This window comes from Macaca thibetana, chromosome 9 (assembly GCF_024542745.1).
Source record: "Macaca thibetana thibetana isolate TM-01 chromosome 9, ASM2454274v1, whole genome shotgun sequence".
Classification (NCBI taxonomy): Eukaryota; Metazoa; Chordata; class Mammalia; order Primates; family Cercopithecidae; genus Macaca; species Macaca thibetana.
Genome location: NC_065586.1, coordinates 91769051 through 91795064, shown reverse-complemented (window position 1 = coordinate 91795064; position 26014 = coordinate 91769051). Strand labels below are relative to the sequence as shown.

Here is a 26014-nt window from a genome sequence, read left to right as displayed (position 1 = left end):
CTTGGATATCTCACAGGCACCTTAAACCTATTGTGCCCAAACAGAATTCATGCTCTCCTTTCCTCTGCAAAACTGCTTCTCCTCCAGCTTTCCATAACTCAACGTTCATAGTTCAGTGAACATCACCACTCATCCAGTTACTGACACCAAGAACAGTGGCATCATCCTGTACTCCTTCCCCACCCTCACCCTTTATATCCAAGCAACTCACTAATTCAGCAAATGTCTCTGAAACTTTGTACCAAGTCTTGGAACCTCCCAAAGATTCTGATGCCATGTAACCCTCTCCATCACTCTAGTGTCTTCTTAGTCCCATCATCATGCCCTCCCACAGAAGACTCCTAACTGGTCCCCCTGCATCCACTTTTACCTATCACCAATCTGCTTTCCAGCTACAGCCACAGTAATCTTTTCAAAGGGTCTATATGATCACATCATCCACTAGTTACTTAGAATACTTCATAGCTTCCCATTACTTTTATAAGAAAGAACACAATCCTTTATCTAGCCCATATGTTGTGTATGTTCTGGCCCCTCCCTGGGTCTCCAGCTTCTCTAATCACCATATTTCCTTCACTGTTTGCCCCCTTTCAGCCCGCACTTCACTACGCTGTCCCCGCCCAGAGCCCTAGCACAATTTATGTACTCTGCCTGGAACATTTTCTTCCCATCCTCTTTGCTTAGCTATTTTCTATTTACCCTTCTAGATCCCAGCAGAAAGTCACTTCCTCAACGATGCCTCAAAAAATCCTACCCTGAACCCCACACTAACTGGTGCCCTTCACAGCACTCTGGGAGCTTTTTGTTCATAGCATTTAAGGCTATTATAATGAATTGTCTACATGTGTAAGTCTTTCACCAGAGCAGTCCTCAATTCCAGATGTATACATTAGGTTCACTGGAGACCTCTGTAAAAATGCCAACTCTGGGGTCCCATCTCAAAGTACTTAAATCAGAATCCCTTGAGGGTTGGGGGGCCTGGGCATTGACATTTTTTAATGGCTTCCTGGTGCCATGTGCAGCCAGGGTTGGGAATCACTGGGTAGGAGGGTAAGGACCATGTCCGCTGCTTATCTATGACTTCATCCCTCGTGCTGAGCACTTAGCAGTGTCTGCACAGAGTAGGCACTTGATAAATGGCAACTGTACTTATGATTGTTGTTTTTGCTATGGTTGATAGGGTTATGATTACAAAGATCATTAAACCATATGACTTTTTTTCACATTTTTGGCCTCTGTGATTCTTTGCCACAGAACTCTAAAAAATAATAATAATAAAACTGTAGTAACCAAATCATCTTTTAAAAATTCAATGAGTTTCTATTTTCCTGTCAACATAGAGCTTCGATTAAGGATTGACCAGAACCTACTAGACATGTTTTTACTAAAAGCTATATCTCCAAAATGAAACAAAATACAGTATACTTAAAAATCTAATTCATATCATACAATGCCCTTTTATGCAGATATATATTAGAAATTACAGTCATTAGTGACTTTCTGATTTTATAATGATACGAATTAATTGGATTGACCACTGTGACATCATTCTGATCCTATTTGATTTCACAATTCTCTGTTCATTTTTCTCTCCTGTCACATTAACTGTCTTGTCACGTAAATGTCAAACCACCACCCACCACGACTCAGTGGTTAGTTCTGAAATTTCTTCTGCTTGCTGCTTTCCTGTTCAGCCCCATGTCAGAGGGGAGGCCCTGGACAACTTCTCCTTTAAAGAACCTTCTAAAGACATGGTTTCTCTAATCCAATTCTTAACCAACAACCTGCATCAGAATCACCGGGAAGGCTTATTACAATTGCTTGACCCCATCCTCAGAGTTTCTGATTCAGTAAGTCTGAGGTGAGGCCAGGGCATCTGCATTTCTAACAAGTTGCTAGGTGATGCTCTGCTGCAGGTTGAGGGACTACACTTTGAGAACCACTGCTTTAATTCATAACACACATAAGTAACCCCCTAATTAATGGCGGATGAGAGGGGGAGAAAGAGAATGAAGAGCAAGTGTGAGGCCTTTTAGGGATACAGTGGGTGAAGACTACTCAAGTTATTCTCTATACTTAAAGCCCAACCAGGGGCCTTTTCCCCATAATTTTAGGGGGATTTTCCCTGCATTATTTTTTTATAAACAACTCAACATATCTCATCCATACTTCTCTTTTTATAAGAAAGAGATTATGTAGGGGCAGCAGGCCTCCAGTCTATTCCTTATTAGGCAATTCCCTCGGTCACTATTAGCCTGCTTTTTAGAAGCAGTTCTAGTTCACCATCCTTGAAGTCAGCCAGTTTAATGAAATTGCTTTTGGGACTGTTTAACACAATGGTGGGAGGGGAACTGAAATAGCAGTGAGGAAATTGCTAAGAAGCTATTCAAAGAAACAAGCTTCAAAATCATTTTAGGAGGTTTCAGCTGGTGTTGGGAGGAAGCAATGATGTAAGGAATCCCAAGGCACCCCAAAGAAAGCATAGTAAGCCCAAGACCAGTACCCTGGCAAGATGCTGGGCACACAAGCATGGTACTATGATTGGAATACATAGCCAGAGTGAACGCGACATTTCAGCCTTTGCAGTTACGCACACCAAAGCCATGAATTCAGATGAATGCAGAGCACATCTTTACTCTGCAGGAAGAGTGACTAGGATAACAAATGGTTTCCCGTGTTGCCTTCATTGCTGGGTGTTAAACAAAAATTATAGGAGGCCACTGTTTTGGACTAAACTCCTGCACTAGGCCCCAACAGACCAGACTAAAAACCAAAATAGAGTCACTTATCTAAGATTCTGCTTCTCCAAACCTTGAGTTTGTTATCTGGCCTTCTGTGAAATCAGGAGAGAGAGGCAACAGCCTAATTTCTCAACAGGCCAGTTTCAGTCTTCAATTGGCAATCATGAAGTTCCCTCTGTTTTAATTCTTACAACAGAGTAACCTGATGTTAACCAATCAGTTATCTTTCCATCTTTCTATCTCCCTATCCCCACAATGAAAGTAACTTTGAAATGACCAATCTACTCTTTGTCCTTTGTTTCTGCTTTCTTCAGCCCTTTCTCTGTCTAGAAAGCCTGCCGCATCTGGTCAACTCATTGGAACACTTACTCTATGTTATGGAATGAAGTGTTGCCCAATTCTAAAATCGCAATAAAGCCTATTGAGATGTTTAAACTAAATTTGTTGTAATTTTGTCTTTTGACAGGGGCCTGTGGGGCACTCGGGTGACCAACCATCCCAGTTTCCCTGGGATTGTCCTGGTTTTAACACTGAAAGTGCTGCATCCCAAGAAACCTCTCAGTCCCAGGCAAACCAGGGTGGGTTGCCAGATGGACACTCCCATCTTCTTCAACCACGCTTTCTTCTCATACCGTTCCCACTCAGTCACACTTTTTTTGATGTTTTTTTAACTATGCAAGGCACCCTCTCCTCTAAGCTGCGCTGTCTCCTGGTAAGCTCTGGCACTTTTAGTCTCTCTTAAGCAATTCTCTTTACTCCCCTGAGCTCAGTTTTGTACCTGACTTCACTGTCATCTTCAGGTTTTCCACCATGCTGGCTTCTAAAATAGCCCCCATGAACACGATTTCTTTTTTTCGGACCAAAAAAAAAATCTCAAAGTTGAAAGGATCCTTAGAGTTCATGCACTCTGGAGTTCCCTGGGGACTTTCTGTAGTCCTGCCTGGGGCAATTGCATCAGAATCTCTGGCATGGGGACCAGGCACTGTTCATTTTTAACACCCCCACCTCCTGCCAGGTGATTCTAATGTACAGCCAAGGTTCTCCCCTTGTGAACCTCTGACTTAGTCCAACTCCTTCCAAGTGGCAATCCTGTTTAAAAGACGGGTATTTACCCTCTGCAGTAAAATTCTCCACTGATGGGACAGAAGTGCAAATCTACATAGTCCAAGCCATTGCCAGACATGTCTAACTGTTAGCAATCTATCTCGACCCAAGTTCTGTTTCATTCTAACTTCCACTCTCTGATCCCAGCTCAAAGCTACAAAGCAAGTTAGAATTTGTTTACTTCATTAAAAATTTGTTTTTCAAGTCCTCAAGGGTTGCCAGTATATCGACCCCATCCTCAAGTCCCCTATTCTTCAGGCTAAATAGCTCAAGCTCCATTTACCATTCTTCACATATCATGATTTTCAGATTTTATGTCACCTTAATTACCCTCCACTAGATGCCCTTCAGTTTGTAATGTCCCTCTCAAAATACATTGCTCTGAACTGAATACAGCAGATATAGTGAAGTTATTATAGCCATTCATCTGGAAACTAAACATTAATTAACACTGTTTAAATATGACTCATCATTTTAGATACTCATACTGAGGGCTATGGTCTGGTAAAACCTACAGATCTTCACATGAACTACTTCCAAGTCAGGAATCTCACCTTGTGTGTATCAATTAAATGTCAACCTACGGTTTCAGCTCGTTTTTCCAGCCTGATGATACTTGACCCTTTTATGTAATACATTGCAGTCTCACTAAAAGCTATGTACTGTTAGCAAATCTGCTAAGCATGCTTTCTAAATTTTCGGTCATGTCATTGATAAATCGTGCCATGTAAGACAACAACAAGGACAGAATCTTGTGGTATATTTCCCTACCACCTTTCTTCAAGGAAGATTTCAAACTATTTATCAACATGATTTGGCCATGGTTCATGTTAGTACCAATCCTTTTAGTTCATTCTTATCCAATCTCTATTTCTCCAACTCATCTTTAAGCATATCATGAAAGACTCTGCTATACATTTTTTTCATACTGAAGTACTCACAAGTAAAATGATATAATGTCTGAGATTTGCTTAGAATAGTCCAATAACAACAAAAAGGTATGGTTGGGAGAAAAGTGACAGATGAAACAAAAAAAATCTGACTATTGATAGTTTGTGATGACGGGTAATGGGTATATAATGGTTTATTATATTATTCTCTTCATCTTGTATTTGTTTGAAAATTTCTACAACTAAAAAACATTTTTAAACTCTTTTTTTATCCTCAACTGAGTTATGTTTGCCTCGCACTAATAACCTTTATTTCACTCAAATTAGAGCAATAATCTTCCATACATATCTTCCCTGCCCAATTCAAAGAAAAAAAATCCAAAATGATTAGTAAAGAAAAATATAAGAATTAACAGACCCTTTAAATTTGTTTTAAATATTTTGAATATTTAAAAAGTGTTTAAAGTTTGTAATTCCTAGTAGGAAAACATTATCTGAATGAATACCCTAATGGCAAACCACTGTAAAATGCTTCAGCTGAATTTGGGGGAGAGGGGTAGGGATTATCTTCAAAGCACCCCAGCTCTCTTGATGAGAAGGTCAGAGGTACACTGGTTTGTATTATTGCGACATCCATAAGGTGATCTAGGTTGCTTTTCCTTCAGCAAGGGCTTTATTTATCAGAAGGGCATTACACTTGACCTCCAAATTTGGCTGACAATTTACTGATGAGATTCATAACCTTTGGGTTGCTCTGGTATTTTGACATATTTGCTGGGTTCTGAGCCACATCCTGGAAGGCCACCATAACTTCTGGATCCTGCATGGCTGCAAGAACCTCTGGATCACTAAGAATTTCATTGCGTCCAGGCATTCCAGCCATTCCAGGCATGGCCCCTCCCATTCCAAGCATTCCTCCGGGAAAACTACCAGGAAAACCACCTGGAAAAGAGCCATACTGAGCTCCTGACTGTCGTCTGGCTTCTTCCTCCCTCTGGGCTCTCTCATGCCCTTCTCGAGCCTTCTTAACTCGTTCTATTCTTTCTTTGATCTCTTGCTCTTCACGTTTTTGCTCATACTTTCTCCGATGTTCTGCAATTTTCTGTGCCCTAGGTTGAACTTCTTTCAGCATTGCACTAGCATCTTCATCATAATCCAGTTTACAGGCAAGGGCAAGATCATGGGCTGCTTCTTCCCAGTGGCCTAGAAGTCTGTGTGCTTTCCCTCGCCACTTGTAAGGCTGAGCTGAATCAGGATTTATCTCAATGGCTCTGTCACAGTCTCGGATAGCAGCATTTGGCTTCTGTAATTTGACGAAGACACTGGCCCTCTTGGCATACAAAATGGCCAAGCGAGGATTCAGCTTGATGGCATCTGTGAATAAGTCGATGGCTTTCTGGAGTTCACCATCATTTAGGGCTTCAATAGCAGCCACTTTTTTATCATTTGCCTGATCCATCATCTCCTCCGTTATCTCTGCATTTTCATCTCCCATTTCTTGAGGAGAATCAGTGTCTGGTTCAATCACACCTTCTTTATCAATTTCTAGATCACTTTCCTCACTTGATGGTTCATCTGCCTTTAAGTCTTCCTCCACCTTCTTACTATCAGGTTTTTCTTCCTTGGTATTTTCTTCTGATTTAGCTTTCTGAGTAGCAGGTGGTACTTACCCCCCATGCTCTCCACCCACTCTCTCAGGAAGCGCATTTCCTCGGTGTGCAGAACGCTCAGATCCTGCTTACACATTTTCACAAAGGCCCGAAGCTCGTTCACTTTGCGGGGGTCCATGGTAGAGAGGTGGTGGGTGAAGCTGGGGGACTATGGCCCTGTTCCAGGCCCAGGCGCTGGCTCGGTGTGACCGCGCAGAAGGGCCATTTTTAAACTCTTGATGAAATAAACTTCGGTTAGCCCTTGAACAACATGGAAGTTGGGGGTACTGACCTCCATGGAGTTGAAAATCTGCATGTAACTTTTGACTCCTCAAAAACTTAACTAACAGTCTGTTGACCAATAACATACACAGTCAATTTACACATATTTTCTATTTTACATGTATTATATGCTACATAAAAGATTATACTTATAATAAAGTTACATAAAAGAAAATGTTATTAAGAAAATCATAAAGAAGAGAAAATACATTATAGTCCTGTACTGTATTTATCAATATAGTAAGTTTGCAAGATCCCCCATCTACAAGATGAATCATCTGTCTGAAGTGGTGAGCAACCACAGCTGCAGACCTCAACCCACAGTTCATATCAAGAAATTCAACTTTTTCTTGTAATGTCATCAGTCATGACTTTTCTCTGCTTCTTGAGAGCACTTCCAATATCACTCATGGTACTTTGCATGGGTCCTATGGTGTTATTCAAAGTTTACACTGTTGCACTAAACACAATGAAAAATACTCAAAATACTTGAGAACCATGAGAGATCATTTTTACTGCAATATGCAATTTATGGCATTCTAGGCAGATACTTACAACACCTGAGCTCACTGTAATAGCAAGAGGAAGTGGCTACAAAATTATTACAGTAGTACGGTATGTACTGCAGTTAATTTTATGCAGTTATGACTTAATACTGCATCTTTATATTTGTTTAAATTTCTCTCAACTGTAAGTGGTGTCATGCATGGTCTGTAATTGTGTTAGCTTTGATAAATGTTAACTTTTTATAATAGATTTGTGTATATTTCGTGGTAGTAATGATAGAATAGATTAATATCTACATATATTTTGTGCATTCGTGGCATACTTTTTACCTAATTTTTTTCAATATTTCTAGGCTATATGGTTCATCTTTGAGTTTTTCCAATTGTTTGAAAGTGGACCCATATAATTCAAACCTGTGTTGTGCAAGGGTCAACTGTACACTGTTTCTATGAATTTGAGAGACTGCCAAAATTTCTTAACCCTAGAGCCCTTCTAAATATTTCACAAATTAGAGTAATTTGATGTAAGTTGATTCAATAAATGCAAGCCAGTTTCCAGTGACTGGAGCTTTCTTTTTTAGGTGCTAACAAATCTTCCATATTTATTTTAAGACTTTGCCAAGTATCAACTCATACGGAGTTTCCTGGATACATTCTCTTTCATCTTTTACTATTTAGATTACCAGTTCCAATAATTTAAAGAGCATATCTCTCTAAAATTCTTTAAACTCATTTAGAAAAGTCAAGGGCTCTCAATAAATTCTCATCCATTTCAGTGACTTCTTAATTGTGTATGTTTTACTTTGTACTGATTGAACTCCATTTTTCTAGATGGAAGCAAAACAGAAGTTCAGAGGTTCCAATTCCTTTGCATCATCCATGATCACTGTGCATCCCTCTTCCTGTTCATGTTCTTGCACTGAACTGTAACCAAAATAACTTTTGTTATCTTTAGCATTTTTTCCTCCATGCCTCATCGCCAGCAGATATTTAGTCCAAGCGATACTACTTTTAAAAGAATTATCCTAGCTTCTAAACATTCTTCTCAATTACTTGCCATCCCTTTCTCTATTGTACAAATCCTTGGAGGAAAACTGTTTATTTTATAAAAGCCATAGTCACCATAGAAATTTTTAGAAAATAGAGAAAACAATATATAAGAAAATTAAACTCACCCTACTTTCTGGCCTCCTCGTAAAGTTCCTCTGACCAAATAAGTGTTTTAACTGCTTTTCACTTTTCTCATCCATTATGATTATTTATTATTATATAATCAGATTTCTCATTTAGTTATTTCTTTTTTAGACTTGCTTTTCTTCTTTTTTTTTTTTTTGACAGAGTCTCACTTTGTCGCCCAGGCTGTAGTGCTGTGGCACAAATCTCAGCTCACTGCAACCTCCACCCTCCACCTCCCATGTTCAAGCGATTCTCCTGCCTCAGCCTCCAAAGTAGCTGGGATTACAGGCGCCAACCACCATACCCAGCTAATTTTGTATTTTTAGTAGAGATGGGGTTTCACCATGTTGGCCAGGCTGGTCTCGAACTCCTGACCTCAAATGATCCACCCACCTCAACCTCCCAAAGTGCTGGGATTATAGGCGTGAGCCACTGTGCCTGGCCTAGACTCATCTTTTAAAGCCATATTCTTTTTAGTAAATTTGATCATGAAAATTCATCTATCATTTTCTGGTTTTGTTTTAAAATTTTATTTATGAACATATTTATTTTCAAATCTGCCTTATTAAAAAATTGAGGCAGCCAGGCGCGGTGGCTCAAGCCTGTAATCCCAGCACTTTGGGAGGCCAAGACAGGCGGATCACGAGGTCAGGAAATCGAGACCATCCTGGCTAACATGGTGAAACCCCGTCTCTACTAAAAAATACAAAAAAAAACTAGCTGGGCGAGGTGGTGGGCGCCTGTAGTCCCAGCTACTCGGGAGGCTGAGGCAGGAGAATGGTGTAAACCCGGGAGCCAGAGTTTGCAGTGAGCTGAGATCCAGCCACTGCACTCCAGCCTGGGCGACAGAGCGAGACTCCGTCTCAAAAAAAAAAAAAAAAAAAAAAAAAAAAATTGAGGCTATGTATCTGGTTTCCTTACAGTTCCCTCTTTTAGGACTATTAATATCTAAATGAATTAGTCAGTCATTTCTCCTACCTTCTCAATCATATCTTTCTTTTGAATTAAAACTAAACCAAGGAAGACAGGCACTAATATCTTCCTCTAACTTGCAAAGGTATCTCCAAGGAAAAATCAAGAATTCTTCACATGTTCTACTTTTGGAAAAGTAGATATTCAATAAATATACAGGTAAAGTTACAGTGTTTCAGAATTTTCATAACTGAAAGGATTTTGAGGGTGGGGGTTGATGGAGGAAAGTGTTGCCACATCCACTGCAACCTTCTTTATGACAAGCACTGTAGTAGGCACTCCACATAATTTTTTCATTTAATACTCTCAAAGATTATATATGGTAAGAACTGTACTGTTTTAGTCTCATTTTGCAAATAAGAAAAATGCAAATGATATAGGTTAAACAACTTCCCCAAGATGGAAGAATATAACAATAATAATTTACATATCCAGTATGCAAACTCCCCTCAAGATACTCCATCAACAGTCTACATTGCTTCTGTCCCAGCTCTGTAATTTGTAATAGAAATACTTCATCCAGAGCCTGTACTTAACTGGGGTGGTTTATCTTATATTCATACAACAATGTTTTTCTCACTTTCTCTCCTTTGTATTCTCTCACCCAAAGCCCTCTACAGAGCTGCCAGTCTCATACTTCTATATTTTCATACAGCCAAATACTATCTTTAACATCCCCTCTCCTTCCTAAAACATCTTTATCTTTAAATAAAAAAATAGACTGTGTTGCTCTGTACCAATTAGTAGGCCCATCCTTCCAAGCCCTCTTGTAATATGTGGAGCTTCATGTTTCCACAGAGTAAAAGAAGCATGTCTATTTTAACAGATTAAACTTTGGTTTGAAAATGATGAAAATAAAGCTTGGAATACTACGCGGATCTAATTTCCCTAAAAGTTGTATCAGTAAATCATATTCCCCCTTTTTTCTCCCTCAGCTCTTTTCCTGGAAATTAATATATCTTATTATTCTTTATTGGAAGATGCAAAGACCATGGCCCAGCACCTTTCTATGCATCATTCTAATGTTGGTAGCTCATTACCTAAATTGAAAACAAAACCAAAAAGTAAAACAAAACCTCGAGGTTACTAGCTCTGGGATCTTGAGTAAGTCACCTTTTCCACCTTGTTTCCTCAGCTGTAAAATGAGGATTAATAGTAATACTTACTTGACAGGGTTAAGAGGATTAAAGTGAATTGAATAATCTATAAGAAACTGCCATATGAACCATAAATTTAATGATTATAATGATGATTATGATGGTTCACAAGGCCACAACTCCATTTGTAATCAACATACAAAATCAAATATCTAAACGTGCAACACTCAAGTAACTAGAGGCTTTTTACATCTATAAATGGTGTTGAAAATGTTAAGTTTCCCAGATTGCCAGGTTTCATCTTTTTCCCATGGCAGAAAAGTCTAGGCTGGATAAGGTGGTTTCTGTCATTTTAACATTTGCAGAAACTTTTTCTCACTAGATTTGGTGCTTTCCCTGCTGACAGTGGGCACAGGGAGCCAGAATCTAGGACTGCACTTGGCTTGGTGGGAACCAGTCCTGAGCTGCCTTCCTCCTTGAGGAACAACATTAGTCTGAGATTCTAAAATCAGGGTTCACTTTCTCAGGCAAAGGAGGGTGGTGCAATATGGAAGCTGGGGATATGCATTCCTTCTCCCTTCCCTACTGATCGTGCAATATGGAAGTCTCTGTGCTCAAAGTGCCCTCCATCCTCTATTGCTTATTGCTCCACTAATTTCCAATTTGGTGGAGTTAAAAAGAAATACCTCTGGTGGCCTTAAAGGTCAAAGGGAGCTGTGTGGTCCTTCTCACCAAAACCTGGCTGTGGCAAAGCTGACAGAATGAACAGAAGTTTTGAGTCATTATGGGAAGGGGAGGGACAAACCATCCCTCGGGAGTTTGGAACAAAGTGCTTTAAGCAGCACTGAAGCACTGGGTAGCAGGGTAGGAGGACAAAAGGGGTCAGGAGGTAGAAGTGAGGCTCAGAAACGAGGCCCTCAGATAAACACATCTCTTTCACCTGCATCCAGTTTTACCAAGAACCCACTCTTGTCTCCTTCTTGCCTCCTTAGATAACAAGAGCAGCACCACCGGATGCTAGGACAATAAAAATGTCTGCCATCCTCACAATCATCCTCTTCCCCATTTGTTATGTGCTTACTGGGTAGTAGGCACTGTGCTAAGCACTTTATACTCATTGTTCATCAAATTATCACAACACCGTAGATATCATTAGCCTATTTTGCACTTGAGAACACTGGGGTCCAGACGTTTGGTAACATATTCATGGTCATACAAATGGTAAGCACAGAGCTGGAATTTGAACATAAGCCTGCCTGACTCCAGGGATTCTAAGCTTTTAATTATTAGGAGACATTGACACTCATTTAACTCTTCTCTTTTATTCTCTCCACCTATTCACCCCCCAACTTCCTTCAACCAAATGAGGCCAGTTTACATAGCCACCTTCTGAGAAAAGTTACCACAGGTAGTTTCTGCTTCATAAGTTACTGGGTTGGTTTTGTGGCCAACCTTGTGTCCTGAGACCATATGATCTTGGCCAGAATAGATTGTTCCAACAACTGCTGCTTAAGCCAAAGTCAACTATAGGCTGGACTTGCATTATCTCATTTAATCCTCATAACAAAGCTTTAAATTAAGTACTAATACCAACTGCATTTTACAAGCAGGAAAACTGACATTCAGACAAGTTAACTTACCTGCCTAAGGTGGGACAGCTAGTAAGAAGCAAAACTATGATTGGAAGGTAGGTTTATCTGAATGCTTGAACACTGTTCTAACTCCCATTTTTTCAGAGATCAATAGAGTGGGCCTTGAACAAGAGATGCTCTTGAATGCAAGTTGTAACAACTAAGAGAAATTGCCCAGACACTGCAACAGGAGATGCCGACAAAGTAACAGAGTCAGAGAAAAGCTGAGTTTTGGGAATGAAAAAGTGATGAGGGGATGACTTCCACAGTGGCTATCTGGTCGTCTGGGCTGCTGCTCTGCCCTCATCCAAGGGATTTCCACTCCGTGAGTCTCTGATATGCAGCCTTAGAACGTGTTGCCTGTGTTTCCTGATTTATCCATGCGGGCCTGTCACCCTCATCACCTCAGGTAACAAAGTCCATTCCTTGTTACTTTATGCCTCACACATACACTCCCTTAGGCCTAAACTCCCTGCAACACCACTCCTGCCAAACCCCCATGATTGTCCTGGTCTGATGGAGTGAAGTAATGAGAGACTTGGAGCCTTGTAGACCCGAATGCTCATATCTTGCCACTACCCCAGCCTCCAGCTTTACTTCCTCCTCCAATGGGTAGCTCTCTCTCCTCCTTCTTCATTGTCTGCCAGTCTGAGGGAAAAGAGTACTGAGGCCAATGGGTGTTTTCCAAAAGGCCCTGGGTACACCGGATGTACACTAGATGTTTCCTGCGACAACAGCAAGATAAAAGCAATGGGCATGCAGAAAGCCATATAGCAATTTGTCTCTGGAACTGCTACTTCCTGGGTCTACAAGGTCTTGGGGTGACTAGGAAATACAGCCCAAGTTTTTCTCCCCAGGCCTTCACACTCTACAGTTATCCCCATTCTCTACACAAGACAACAGAGCTCACAGGAGTCCCCATGTCACTGAGCTTGGCTAGGGCAAACAGAGAGTGGCTGCTGGTGAGAGACTGCTGAAAATGCTGGCAGCAAGCCACATAAGACATTTTTAGTGGCCCCATAATGTCTATATACTCTAATGAACTTGTATTTGTGAGCAGCTGGTGCTACATCATTAGATGTCATATGCGACAGGCTGTTCCGAGAAAGATCCAGGAATACAAGAAGCTGGATTTCCTGACTTTAGTGTCCCTGGGTTTTTATTTTTTATTTTTTTATTTTTATTTTTTTTGGAGACGGAGTCTCGCTCTGTCGCCCTGGCTGGAGTGCAGTGGCCGGATCTCAGCTCACTGCAAGCTCCGCCTCCCGGGTCTACGCCATTCTCCTGCCTCAGTCTCCCGAGTAGCTGGGACTACAGGCGCCCGCCACCTCGCCCGGCTAGTTTTTTGTATTTTTTAGTAGAGACGGGGTTTCACTGTGTTAGCCAGGATGGTCTCGATCTCCTGACCTCGTGATCCGCCCGTCTTGGCCTCCCAAAGTGCTGGGATTACAGGCTTGAGCCACCGCGCCCGGCCGTCCCTGGGTTTTTAATGCCTACCCTATCTTATGGGTAATTTGGCAAATGGTCAAATTGCTACCCTGATCTTTTCTACAATTAAAAAAAAAGAAAAGAACAAGCAAAGTACCTGTATACAAAGCATCTTACTACATGCCTCCTGCAGGAAGGCAGGATATAGTAATCAGAAAGAGACAAAAGAAAAAAATGACTAGGAACCTATATTTTGCATAGATTTTCTACCTGCTTTCACACCCCACCTCTTCCCAGGCCACTAGCTATTCTAGTTCTTGGTCACCAAATTTGCCTCATCTCAAAATTAGTTTCTCTTTCCCATAATCAGTAGTATCTAGAAGCTGAGTTCCCCAGGCAACTATGAATACTTGTTATTCTTTCTGCCATGTGACTTGCCCTAAAAATAAATTCAAATATTTTTCCTACATCAAAATGCCAGGAAGAATTGGATACTGTTTTGAAGAAGTGGACACTGTTGTTGTTGTTTTTTTTTTAAATGCCTACCTATGAAATAGAGAAGGCCTAATGCTACTTAGCCAAAATTTTTAGGAATCCTAAGAAAGTCCTAACATAGAAGGAAATATAAAAACCTGGGTGTTATCCTATCTTGAAAATGGGACAAGCAAAGAAGGGGTTGGGAAAAGAGAATTAGAACAAGCTGATACACACATGCTCACACAAATCCAGACCGGTAGAACTTGTTTTTCTTTTTAGAAAGGGAGTAGCAAAGAAAAGAGTGCGTGTTTGCTCTGAAGCTCAGTCAAGATTTTGCCACTTTCCTTTGAAATGCCCCGTTGATGTGCCAGCCAAGGACCCTTAGAGACCTCCATTTGAAGCTGAAAGTACTTGAAGCCAATTAACAAAACAGATTTGCTTTCTAGTCTCATGTGACTCTGGGGTGGGTGACCTTTTGGAAATCATGGACAAAGTCTCCATTTAGAGCTCCTACAGAGTGATGACTCCACTATACAAATCATTGTGAATTAGGAAGCTTCCAAATTAAACTAGATTCAGCAAATAGAACAGCAACAATGGTAACAATGATACTCATAAAACTACATTTAGATGCTCTCAGAAACAGTTTACAAAATTCATTTATGTCCACTCTCTTTTTTGATCCTCAAAGAAACTCCCTAGGACACAAAGGGTACATACACTACACACACACACACAAACACACACACCACTCCCATTTTACAGGTGTGCAAAAGCTGAAGCTAAAGAGCAAAGCAACTTGCCCAACCTGTATGTGGCTGAGTGTAAAATTCAACCAAGGCTTCTACTTCCAGCTCAATATCTTTTTAACCTAGACATTCTCCTCCCATGCCTCCATCCCATTATCCCCAAGAATCCTAAAACCAGTAGTGATCCAGATGACCAGGAGCTGAAAAAGCAGCCTTAGTACTTTCAGAGAAGCAATTCAAAAATAGATAAAAGAATAGAAAAACTGTTGAGGGTGAGGGAAAAGTATTGCTGAGATGAACTAACGCAGGATGAAGTCAATAAGGCAAGGGGGAAAATTCTCTCTCTTCTTTTTCCTTCACATCTTCCCTGTTCATCACCACCTAGCCTAGGCCCCAGGATTTCCTCAAATGGCCCTAACTCTTTTGCCCAATACTGGGTTGTTTTTACCAGGTTCACGTGATAGGCTCTGAAAATATTTTAGCTAAACCTTCTGATTAGGCAGGAGCACGTTTCCATTTTTTTCTTGGAACTACTAGCTCCAGTTATATTCATTTTTACTACCTCCTTCGACACATGTTCCTCATATGACATAGTCTCTGCATCCTTCCCCATTCTGGACATACCCACCCAGTTAGTCAATATCTCACTTCAGATGTGATACGAAAAAGGAAATGAAAAGTGATTTTCAGTTCTTCACTCAATAAATCAACCAAAAAGTAAATAAAAATATACTGAATCACAGGAAACATCTTAGAATGATAAAATACTCTATATAATTAATATATCTTAATAGGGCAATTTAAAAAGTGTTGTTGTAGGGGTAAACAAGGTGGTAAAAGTCAAGCACTTAGCACAGAGCCTGGCACATTAGTCTTTTACAGATCACTGCAAACCAATGCCTTCATGGCACTCTATCTGCAGTATTATCTTCAGCTCAGAGCAGTGTATTTTGGAAGTGGCATTAACAAATTGGAGGCAGAAGTTCTAAAGAAGAGAAAGGAGTTTCTACTCACAGAACTCTCATCAATAATTTGTCCCTTTCTGTTCACCCTTATCCAGCTCTGCCCTGCCTTGGTGAAGGCATAATGGGCTTGTTTCCTGAGGCTCTGTCTCACCTAATTCCTGGAATATATTATGGGCATTTTTGCGTTAGTGGGAGAGCACCTGAAAACCCACCATCACTCCCATGCCTGGGGTCAAGTGTCCTGGAATAAATTTAACATCACCTATGGGAGAATCTGGGCAAACCTCCTTGGCTAAATCCCTTCCAGAGTATATAACACAATTGTGAACTTCGGTCTGGCTACCAAGGTCCTGGCCCTCTTTTCGTTTCCACCCTTAAGACTACAACCTCACCTAAACTGTTGACCAAATTAGTAGGAGACTGGCTCCCTATGCTGATTTTTTTTTTTTTAATTTTTACGGGTACACAGTAGGTATCTATATTTATGGGGTACTTGAGATATTTTGTTACAGACATGCAATGCGTAACAATCACATCAGGATAAATGAGGCATCCACCACCTCAAGCATTTATCTTTTGTGTTACAATTAAATTGTACTCTTTTAGTTATTTTTAAATGTTCAATTAAATTATTATTTTCTATAGTTACCCTATTGCAAACCAGTGCAACAGGTTTGATAGCACCCTGTTGTGCTATCAAATACTAGCTCTTATTCATTCTTTCTAATTATTTTTTGTACTCACTACCCATCCCCTTTTCCACTCTACCCCAGCCCCTACTACCCTTCCAGCCTCTAGTAACCATCCTTCCACTATCTCTCTCAGTTCAATTATTTTAATTTTTAGCTCCCACAAATAAGTGGGAACAAGTGAAGTTTGTCTTTATGTGCCTGACTTATTTCACTTAACATAATGACTTCCAGTTCTATCCATGTTATTGCAAATGACAGGATTTTATTGTGTTTATGGCTGAATAGCAGTCCATTGTGTATATGTATCACATTTTCTTTATCCATTCATCTGTCGATGGACACTTAGGTTGCTTCCAAATCTTAGCTATTGTGAATAATGCTGCAATGAACATGGGTGGGCAGATAGCTCTTCTATATACAGATTTCCTTTCTTTTGGGTGTATACCTAGCCATGGAATTGCTGGATGGTATGCGTGCACTGGTTTTAGTCCACTCCTGTCACATAAGGTCTGAATTCAGTTTCCTATGTCTCCATGGTGCTAAGACAGACTTCCCTGACCAATGATTTGGACACAGACCAAGAATGTACTTCCCTGATGCCCCTACGGCTGGACCCCACAACTAGGATCAAAGTCCTTGAATACAGTCATGACCTGCATCAAACACGAGTTTGTTCGTCTACTGGACACAACGATCTGAACTGCCTGGGGCAGCTTCCTTTCAGTCTTCCATTTGCAAAGAACTTCAGGCATATTTCATGTCTATAGATATTCTATTTATACCAACAGGGAGAAGGGAAAAAATTACAAAAAGCAGACATATAGACTCATAAAGCAAAACAATTTATAAAAGATTTAGTATAGTGGCAAATAGTTCTAAAAACTTTAATAGACCTTGAGGTCATTGCTGTTTTATAACTTCACTGATTCATTTTTGAATATAATATACAGTACATATTCATGTACTCATTCAATATGCATGTGTGCAGTGATTTGAATCATAGTTGCCTATAATATGCTTGGCACTGCCTATACAAATATAAATAAGATTCATATTTATAGGGCCACATATTTATTCATACTTAAAGGGCCACAAAAATTAATGTTCAATGGACATTTAGGTTGCTTCCAAATCTTAGCTATTGTGAATAGTGCTGCAATGAACATGGGAAGGCAGATGTTCAATATCATCACCTCAACCTACCAAATAAAAGTTTTTATGTTTGGTATGTTCTGTTAAAGATGAGAAGTATGCAATATACCTCAGTAGATTATATAATTCCATCCAACAACATCAGCTATAATTGGCATAAATTATAATATGTGAACTTCATTTCTCTGGGTAACAGCAGTATTAGGCTTGAGTCTGGTATTTAGGTCTGGAATATACCTCTGGCCCTCCTAGTTGTATCGAACTAGCCACACTTCCTCACATCTAAATTGAGAATAACAGCAGTTCTCACCTCATAATGCTGTTATCAAAGTCAAATGAAATAATGTATACCAAGGGCTTAACATGGTGCCTGAAAAACCCTCATTTACATTGTATTTTCCTTCTCAAATACACATGATAGTTTTTGTTTGTGCAATTTAAATTAAGATATTTCCAATTTTCAAATCACCTTAGCACCTCCACTTGGGCTTAATAGCTAAGGTTAAGTGAAAATGGCCTTGGAAAAAAAGACCCTATGAGGTAAAAGCAGTAACCAGTAAAGACAACACACACACACAACCCTAACTAAAAAGGAGGTCAGTAGAAATAGGCAGCTCAGAGTCCTAGAAAATTTGTGAGAAACATCAAAACTATCACTTGCTAGGAAAAGAAGTTGCAGCACATGAAACTCCTCAAATTGGAACTAAGCCAACTCCAGGATGCATTAATAAAATGACAGTATCCCATTTGAGGTTAAGTCTTTCAGAGCATATCTGGACTCTATGTTAAGTTATAGACACACACTTAAAGTGAGACTTTGACAGGACATGGTCCAAAGCATTCCAAAAACATTAGCCAAGCAGAATTTCACAAAGATGCAGAATAAAGTAGGCAGAACCAGGCCTCTTCAGGCTGGGGAATGGCAGATGTGGAGGAATCATGGGAATATCATTTCAAATATTTGAGGGACTATCTCCTATGGAAGGAGATGTAGAAAGGGGAAAGGATCTCTATGGTCTACAGGACAGAACTAGTTCTAATGACAGTGGAAAGATAAAGGGAAGGAGAAAGACTTTAATTCAACTTGGAAAAATTCTAACAAAGTTATCTAATATAGTGAGACAAGTGTTGGGGTTGGAGTTGGGGAGGTGGTGAGGAGAGATTTTAAGGATTCAACAGAGAATCCAACTAGATTAAGAAGCTGGACTGTGGATTTGGCTGGTCTGTAACCAGTAATTTTGGTCTATGACCAACAATTTTTTCAGCTGCCCATGGTAAGATAAATAAAACAGTGATACACTCTCTAAGACCCATTAACTATAAAACAAGGATAATAATATCAACCTGATAGAACTAAGTGAAGATTAAATAAGATAATATGTGAAAAGGTCTTCAACATGAAAGATATAAATGAAAATTTTAAAACACAGTTAAAAAAACAGAGGAAACAAAGAAGAAAACATTAATTACTATCATCAGAGAGAGGAGAAAATATTGCATCCATGAGACCAAAAAAGTGTACAATTGTATTTAAAGAAAATATCAGAAAATAAAAACAAGCTTTTAGATATATAAACAGTAGGCCGGGCGCGGTGGCTCAAGCCTGTAATCCCAGCACTTTGGGAGGCCGAGATGGGCGGATCACGAGGTCAGGAGATCGAGAGACGATCCCGGCTAACACAGTGAAACCCCGTCTCTATTAAAAAATACAAAAAAATAGCCGGGCGAGGTGGCGGGCGCCTGTAGTCCCAGCTACTCAGGAGGCTGAGGCAGGAGAATGGTGTAAACCTGGGAGGCGGAGCTTGCAGTGAGCTGAGATCCGGCCACTGCACTCCAGCCTGGGTGACAGAGCAAGACTCCGTCTCAAAAAAAAAAAAAAAAAAAAAAAAAAAAAAAAAAATATATATATATATATATATATATATACACATATAAACAGTAATAATCAAAAATAAGAAATTTTAATAAAAAAGTTAAAATATAAGGTTGAGGACATATCCTAAAAAGTAGAGCAAAATGTCAAATTTTATCCATTGCATTCTAGCCAACAGTTGGGGAATATTAGTTTCCCCACATCTTCAACAACGCTGGATATTAAGAAAAAAATCTTTGCTTTTGGGCATGTGAAAAATAGTACCTCATTGTTTTAGTTTACTTTGTTTGCCTACCAGTGAAGTTGGATATTTTCTCGTATCTTTAGCCATTGACACTTCCTCACCTACAAACCACCTGTTGACCTCTAACAAGAGTCAAGTCAACTGCCTGGGTCTTGTCAGTTTTCTTTTCCCTGTGTGTCATTAGAAACATCTTGGTTCCAAGATGGCCGAATAGGAACAGCTCCAGTCTGCAGCTCCCAAGCGTGATCAACACAGAAGACGGGTGATTTCTGCATTTCCAACTGAGGTACCTGGTTCATCGCATTGGGACTGGTTGGACGATGGGTGCAGCCCACTGAGGGCGAGCCAAAGCAGGGTGGGGCATCACCTCACCCGGGAAGTGCAAGGGGTCGGGGATTTCCCTTTCCTAGCCAAGGGAAGCCATGGCAGACAGTACCTGGAAAAACAGGACACTCCTGCCCTAATACTATGCTTTTCCAATGGTCTTAGCAAATGGCACACCAGGAGATTATATCCAGCGCCTGGTTCAGTGGATCCCATGCCCACAGAGCCTTGCTCACTGCTAGCGCAGCAGTCTGAGATCAACTCAGACTGCAGGGGCATCTACCATTGCTGAAGCTTGAGTAAATAAACAAAGCAGCCTAGAAGCTCGAACTGGGCAGAGCCCACCACAGCTCAGCAAGGGGCGCTGCCTCTGTAGTCTCCACCTCTAGGGGCAGGGCATTGCTGAACAAAAGGCAGCAGACAACTTCTGCAGACTTAAACGTCCCTGTCTGACAGCTCTGAAGACAGCAGTGGTTCTCCCAGCATGGTGTTTGAGCTCAGAGAATAGACAGACTGCCTCCTCAAGTGGGTCCCTGACCCCCATGTAGCCTAACTGGGAGATACCTCCCAGTAGGGGTTGACTGACACCTCATACAGGCAGATGCCCCTCTGGGACGAAGCTTGCAGAGGAAGGATCAGGCAGCAATATTTGCTGTTCTGCAATATTTGCTGTTCTGCAGCCTCCGCTGGTGATACCCAGGCAAACAGGGTCTGATCTGGAGTGGACCTCCAGCAAACTCCAACAGACCTGCAGTTCAGGGACCTGACTGTTAGAAGGAAAACTAACAAACAGAAAGGAATAGCATCAACATCAACAAAAAGGATATCCACACGAAAACCTCATCTGTAGGTCACCAACATCAAAGACCAAAGGTAGATAAAACCACAAAGATGGGGAGAAACCAGAGCAGAAAAGCTGAAAATTCTAAAAACCAGAGCTCCACTTCTCCTCCAAAGGATCGCAGCACCTTGCCAGCAAAGAACAAAGCTGGATGGAGAATGACTTTGACGAGCTGACAGAAGTAGGCTTCAAAAGGTCGGTAATAACAAATTTCTCCAAGCTAAAGGAGCATGTTTGAACCCATCGCAAGGAAGCTAAAAACCTTGAAAAAAAAATAGATGAATGGCTCTCTAGAATAAACAGTGTAGAAAAGACCTTATATGACCTGATGGAGCTGAAAACCATGGCAAGAGAACTATGTGACCCACACACAAGCTTCATTAGCCAATTTGATCAAGTGGAAGAAAGGGTATCAGTGATTGAAGATCAAATTAATGAAATGAAGCAAGAAGAGAAGTTTAGAGAAAAAAGAGTAAGAAGAAATGAACAAAGCCTCCAAGAAATATGGGACTATATGAAAAGACCAAATCTACATTTGATTGGTGTACCTAAAAGTGACGGGGAGAATGGAATCAAGTTGAAAAACACTCTTCAAGATGTCTTATCCAGGAGAACTTCCCCAACCTAGCAAGGCAGGCCAACATTCAAATTCAGGAAATACAGAGAATATCACAAAGATACTCCTCAAGAAGAGCAACCCCAAGACACATAATCGTCAGATTCACCAAGGTTGAAATTAAGGAAAAAATGTTAAGGGCAGCCAAAGAGAAATGTCGGGTTACCCACAAAGGGAAGCCCATGAGACTCACAGCAGATCTCTTGGCAGAAACTCTACAACCCAGAAGAGAGTGGGGGCCAGTATTCAACATTCTTAAAGAAAAGAATTTTCAACTGAGAATTTCATATCCAGTCAAACTAAGCTTCATAAGTGAAGAAGAAATAAAATCCCTTACAGACAAGCAAACACTGAGAGATTTTGTCACCAACAGGCCTGCGTTACAAGAGCTCCTGAAGGAAGCACTAAATATGGAAAGGAACAACCTGTACCAGCCACTGCAAAAACATGCCAAATTGTAAAGACCATTGATGCGAGGAAGAAACTGCATCAACTAATGGGCAAAATAACCAGCTAACATCATAATGACAGGATCAAATTCACACATAACAATATTAACCTTAAATGTAAATGGGCTAAATGCTCCAATTAAAAGACACAGACAGGCAAATTGGATAAAGAATCAAGACCCATCAGTGTGCTGTATTCAGGAGGCCAATCTCATATGCAAGGAATGCATATGGGCTCAAAATAAACGGATGGAGGAAGATCTACCAAGCAAATGGAGAGCAAAAAAAAAGCAAGGGTTGCAATCCTTGTCTCTGATAAAACAGACTTTAAAGCAACAAAGATCAAAAGAGATGAAGGCGGCCATTACGTAACGGTAAAAGGATAAATTCAACAAGAAGAGTTAAGTATCCTAAATATATATGCACCCAAAATAGGAGCACCCAGATTCATAAAGCAAGTCCTTAGAGACCTACAAAGAGACTTAGACTCCCACACAATAAAAATGGCAGACTTTAACACCCACCCCACTGTCAATATCAGACAGATCAATGAGACAGAGGGTTAACAAGGATATCCAGGACTTGAACTCAGCTCTGCACCAAGCAGACCTAATAGACATCTACAGAACTCTCCACCCCAGATCAACAGAATATACCAATGACAAAAATCACATGATTATCTCAATAGATGCAGAAAAGGTCTTCGACAAAATTCAACAGCCTTTCATGCTAAAAACTCTCAATAAACTAGGTGTTGATGGAATGTATCTCAAAATAATATGAGCTATTTATGACAAATCCACAGCCAATATCATACTGAATGGGCAAAACCTGGAAGCATTCCCTTTGAAAACTGGCACAAGACAGGGATGCCCTCTCTCTCACCACTCCTATTCAACTAGTGTTGGAAGTTCTTGCCAGGGCAATCAGGCAAGAGAAAGAAATAAAGCGTATTCAATTAGGAAAAGAGGAGGTCAAATTGTCCCTGTTTGCAGATGACATGATTGTATATTTAGATAACCCCATCGTCTCAGCCCAAAATCTCCTTAAGCTGATGAGCAACTTCAGCAAAGTCTCAGGAAACAAAATTAATGTGCAAAAATCACAAGCATTCTTATACACCAATAACAGACAAACAGAGAGCCAAATCATGAGTGAAGTCCCATTCACAATTGATACAAAGAGAATAAAATACCTAGAAATCCAACTTACAAGGGATGTAAAGGACCCCTTCAAGGAGAACTACAAACCACTGCTCAACAAAATAAAAGAGGACATAAACAAATAGAAGAACATTCCATGCTCATGGATAGGAAGAATCAATATCGTGAAAATGGCCATACTGCCCAAGGTAATTTGTAGATTCAATGCCATCCCCATCAGGCTACCAATGACTTTCTTCACAGAATTGGAAAAAAACTACTTTAAAGTTCCTATGGAACCAAATAGAGCCCACATTGCCAAGACAATCCTAAGTCAAAGGAACAAAGCTGGAGGCATCACGCTCCCTGACTTCAAACTGTACTACAAGGCTACAGTAACCAAAACAGCATGGTACTGGTACCAAAACAGAGAGACAGACCAATGGAACAGAACAGAGGCCTCGGAAATAACACCACACATCTGCAACCATCTGATCTTTGACAAACCTGACAAAAACAAGAAATGGGGAAAAGATTCCCTATTTAATACATGGTGCTGGGAAAACTGGCTAGCCACATGGAGAAAGTGAAACTGGATCCCTTCCTTACACCTTATACAAACATTAATTCAACATGGATTAAACACTTAAATGTTAGACCTAAAATCATAGAAACTCTAGAAGAAAACCTAGGCAATATGATTCAGGACATAGGCATGGGCAAGGACTTCAAGACTAAAACACCAAAAGCAATGGCAACAAAAGCCAAAATAGACAAATGGGATCTAATTAAACTAAAGAGCTTCTGCACAGGAAAAGAAACTACCATGAGAGTGAACAGGCCACCTACAGAATGGGAGAAAATTTTTGCAATCTGACAAAAGGCTAATATCCAGAATCTACAAAGAACTTAAACAAATTTATGAGAAAAATACAAACAACCCCATCAAAAAGTGGGCAAAGGGTATGAACAGACACTTCTCAGAAGAAGACATTTATGCAGCCAACAGACACATGAAAAAATGCTCATCATCACTGGCCATTAGAGAAATGCAAATCAAAACCACAATGAGATACCATCTCACACCAGTTAGAATGGCTATCATTAAAAAGTCAGGAAACAACAGATGCTGGAGAGGATGTGGAAAAATAGGAACGCTTTTACACTGTTGATAGGAGTGTAAACTAGTTCAACCATTGTGGAAGATAGTGTGGCAATTCCTCAAGGATCTAGAACTAGAAATACCATGTGACCTAGCAATCCCATTACTGGGTATCTACCAAAGGATTATAAATAATGCTACTATAAAGACACATGCACATGTATGTTCATTGCAGCATTATTCGCAATAGCAAAGACTTGGAACCAACCCAAATGTCCATCAGTGATAGGCTGGATTAAGAAAATGTGGCACATATACACCATGGAATACTATGCAGCCATAAAAAAGGAGGAGTTCATGTCCTTTGCAAAGATATCGATGCAGCTGGAAACCATCATTCTGAGCAAACTATCATAAGGACAGAAAGCCAAACACCACATGTTCTCACTCATAGGTGGGAATTGAACAATGAGAACACTTGGACACAGGGCAGAGAACATCACACCCCAGGACCTATCATGGGGTGGGGGGGCAGGGGGAGGGATAGCATTAGGAGAAATACCTAATGTAAATGATGAGCTAATAGGTGCAGCAAACAAACATGGCACATGTATACCTATGTATCAAACCTGCATATTTTATACATGTACCCTAGAACTTAAAGTATAATTAAAAAAACAAAATCTTTGATAGCCAGGCATGGTGGCTCATGCCTGTAATCCCAGCACTTTGGGAGGCTGAGGTGAGACGATTGCTTGAGGCCAGGAGTTCAAGACCAGCCTGAGCCCCATAGTGAGATCTCATCTCTACAAAAAAATTAAAAATTCACCAGGCATGGTGTCATGCACTTGTAGTCCCTGCTACTCAAGAGGCTGAGGCAGAAGTGAGCCATGATCACATCACTGCACTCCAGCCTGGGTGACAGAGTGAGACTCTGTCTCCAAAAAAAAATAAAAAGAAAAAGAAGCATCTTTGAGTAGTATAGATGTAATATGTGAGGAGGGTTTTTGGAATAGGCAATAAAACAGAAATATATCAAGGCCTCTGAAACACTGTTATATGAAAACCCAGCAACTGAGTGGAGAACGGCCTACTTATACCACTGAGCAATTAGGAAGCATCTGAGTAATTCGTTGCTGTTTTTGATTTAACAATTGATTTGTTAGTTTGGATGTAAAAAGAAGAAGTTTTCATGATTGCTTTAAATGTTTGTGTAGGCTGGGGACTTCACAACTCCAGGGGTGTTATTTACACCCTAGACCATCTGGATACCACTGGAGTTATGCCCCAACAATCTACCGGTTGTATGCAGCAGACCTGGTTGGGTACGTAGGAGTCACGGACAGGCCTTTCAGAATCTACCATGGAGATAAATTGCAATATTTTCTGTAACATGTCCTCAATATCTAAGATCATTTTACATATTAGGATGAATCATAAGAAACTGCCAAGATGACAATTTTTGACTTACAAAACTGTCCATTTCAAATTGTTCAACCTAATAAATATTTGTAAAATCCAATATTTGTAAAATGGGATATTGCAGGTTAAGAATTGGACAAATTAGCATTACCTTTTAAGAGTTTCTCAGTTATCGAGGAGCCAGCAGTTCAACCTGCTCTAATGTGTGGGCCTTGCTGTGTATGGGTTGGGGTGAGTCACAGTAAAACAGAAGCAGTATAGGATGGGGATGAAGGCTTTCATCAATCACTGGAGTTCACTGAAAGATGACTTTCCTATAATTTTATTGAGCTTTGCTTTACTGAACTTCGCAGATACTGCATTTTTTACAAATTAAAGGTTGCGGTGACCCTGTGTCAAGCAAAGCTATTGGCTCCACTTTTTCAAGAGCGTATGCTCACTTTCTGTCTCTGTAATATATTTTGGTAATTCTTGCCATATTTAAAACTTT

The 26014-nt window shown here is 40.3% G+C and overlaps 2 protein-coding genes and 1 pseudogene across 3 annotated transcripts in view; 1 reads left to right on the top strand and 2 right to left on the bottom strand.

The window, feature by feature from the left end:
* TCTN3 (tectonic family member 3) overlaps window positions 1-26014 on the top strand; it is a 156657-nt gene that overhangs the window by 16199 nt on the left and 114444 nt on the right. The window lies entirely within an intron of this gene.
* Window positions 1-26014, bottom strand: part of CC2D2B (coiled-coil and C2 domain containing 2B) — a 344324-nt gene that overhangs the window by 231070 nt on the left and 87240 nt on the right. The window lies entirely within an intron of this gene.
* Window positions 5015-6812, bottom strand: LOC126962085 (hsc70-interacting protein-like; annotated as a pseudogene). Its single transcript, XR_007728586.1, has one exon. The product of XR_007728586.1 is annotated as a hsc70-interacting protein-like (transcript).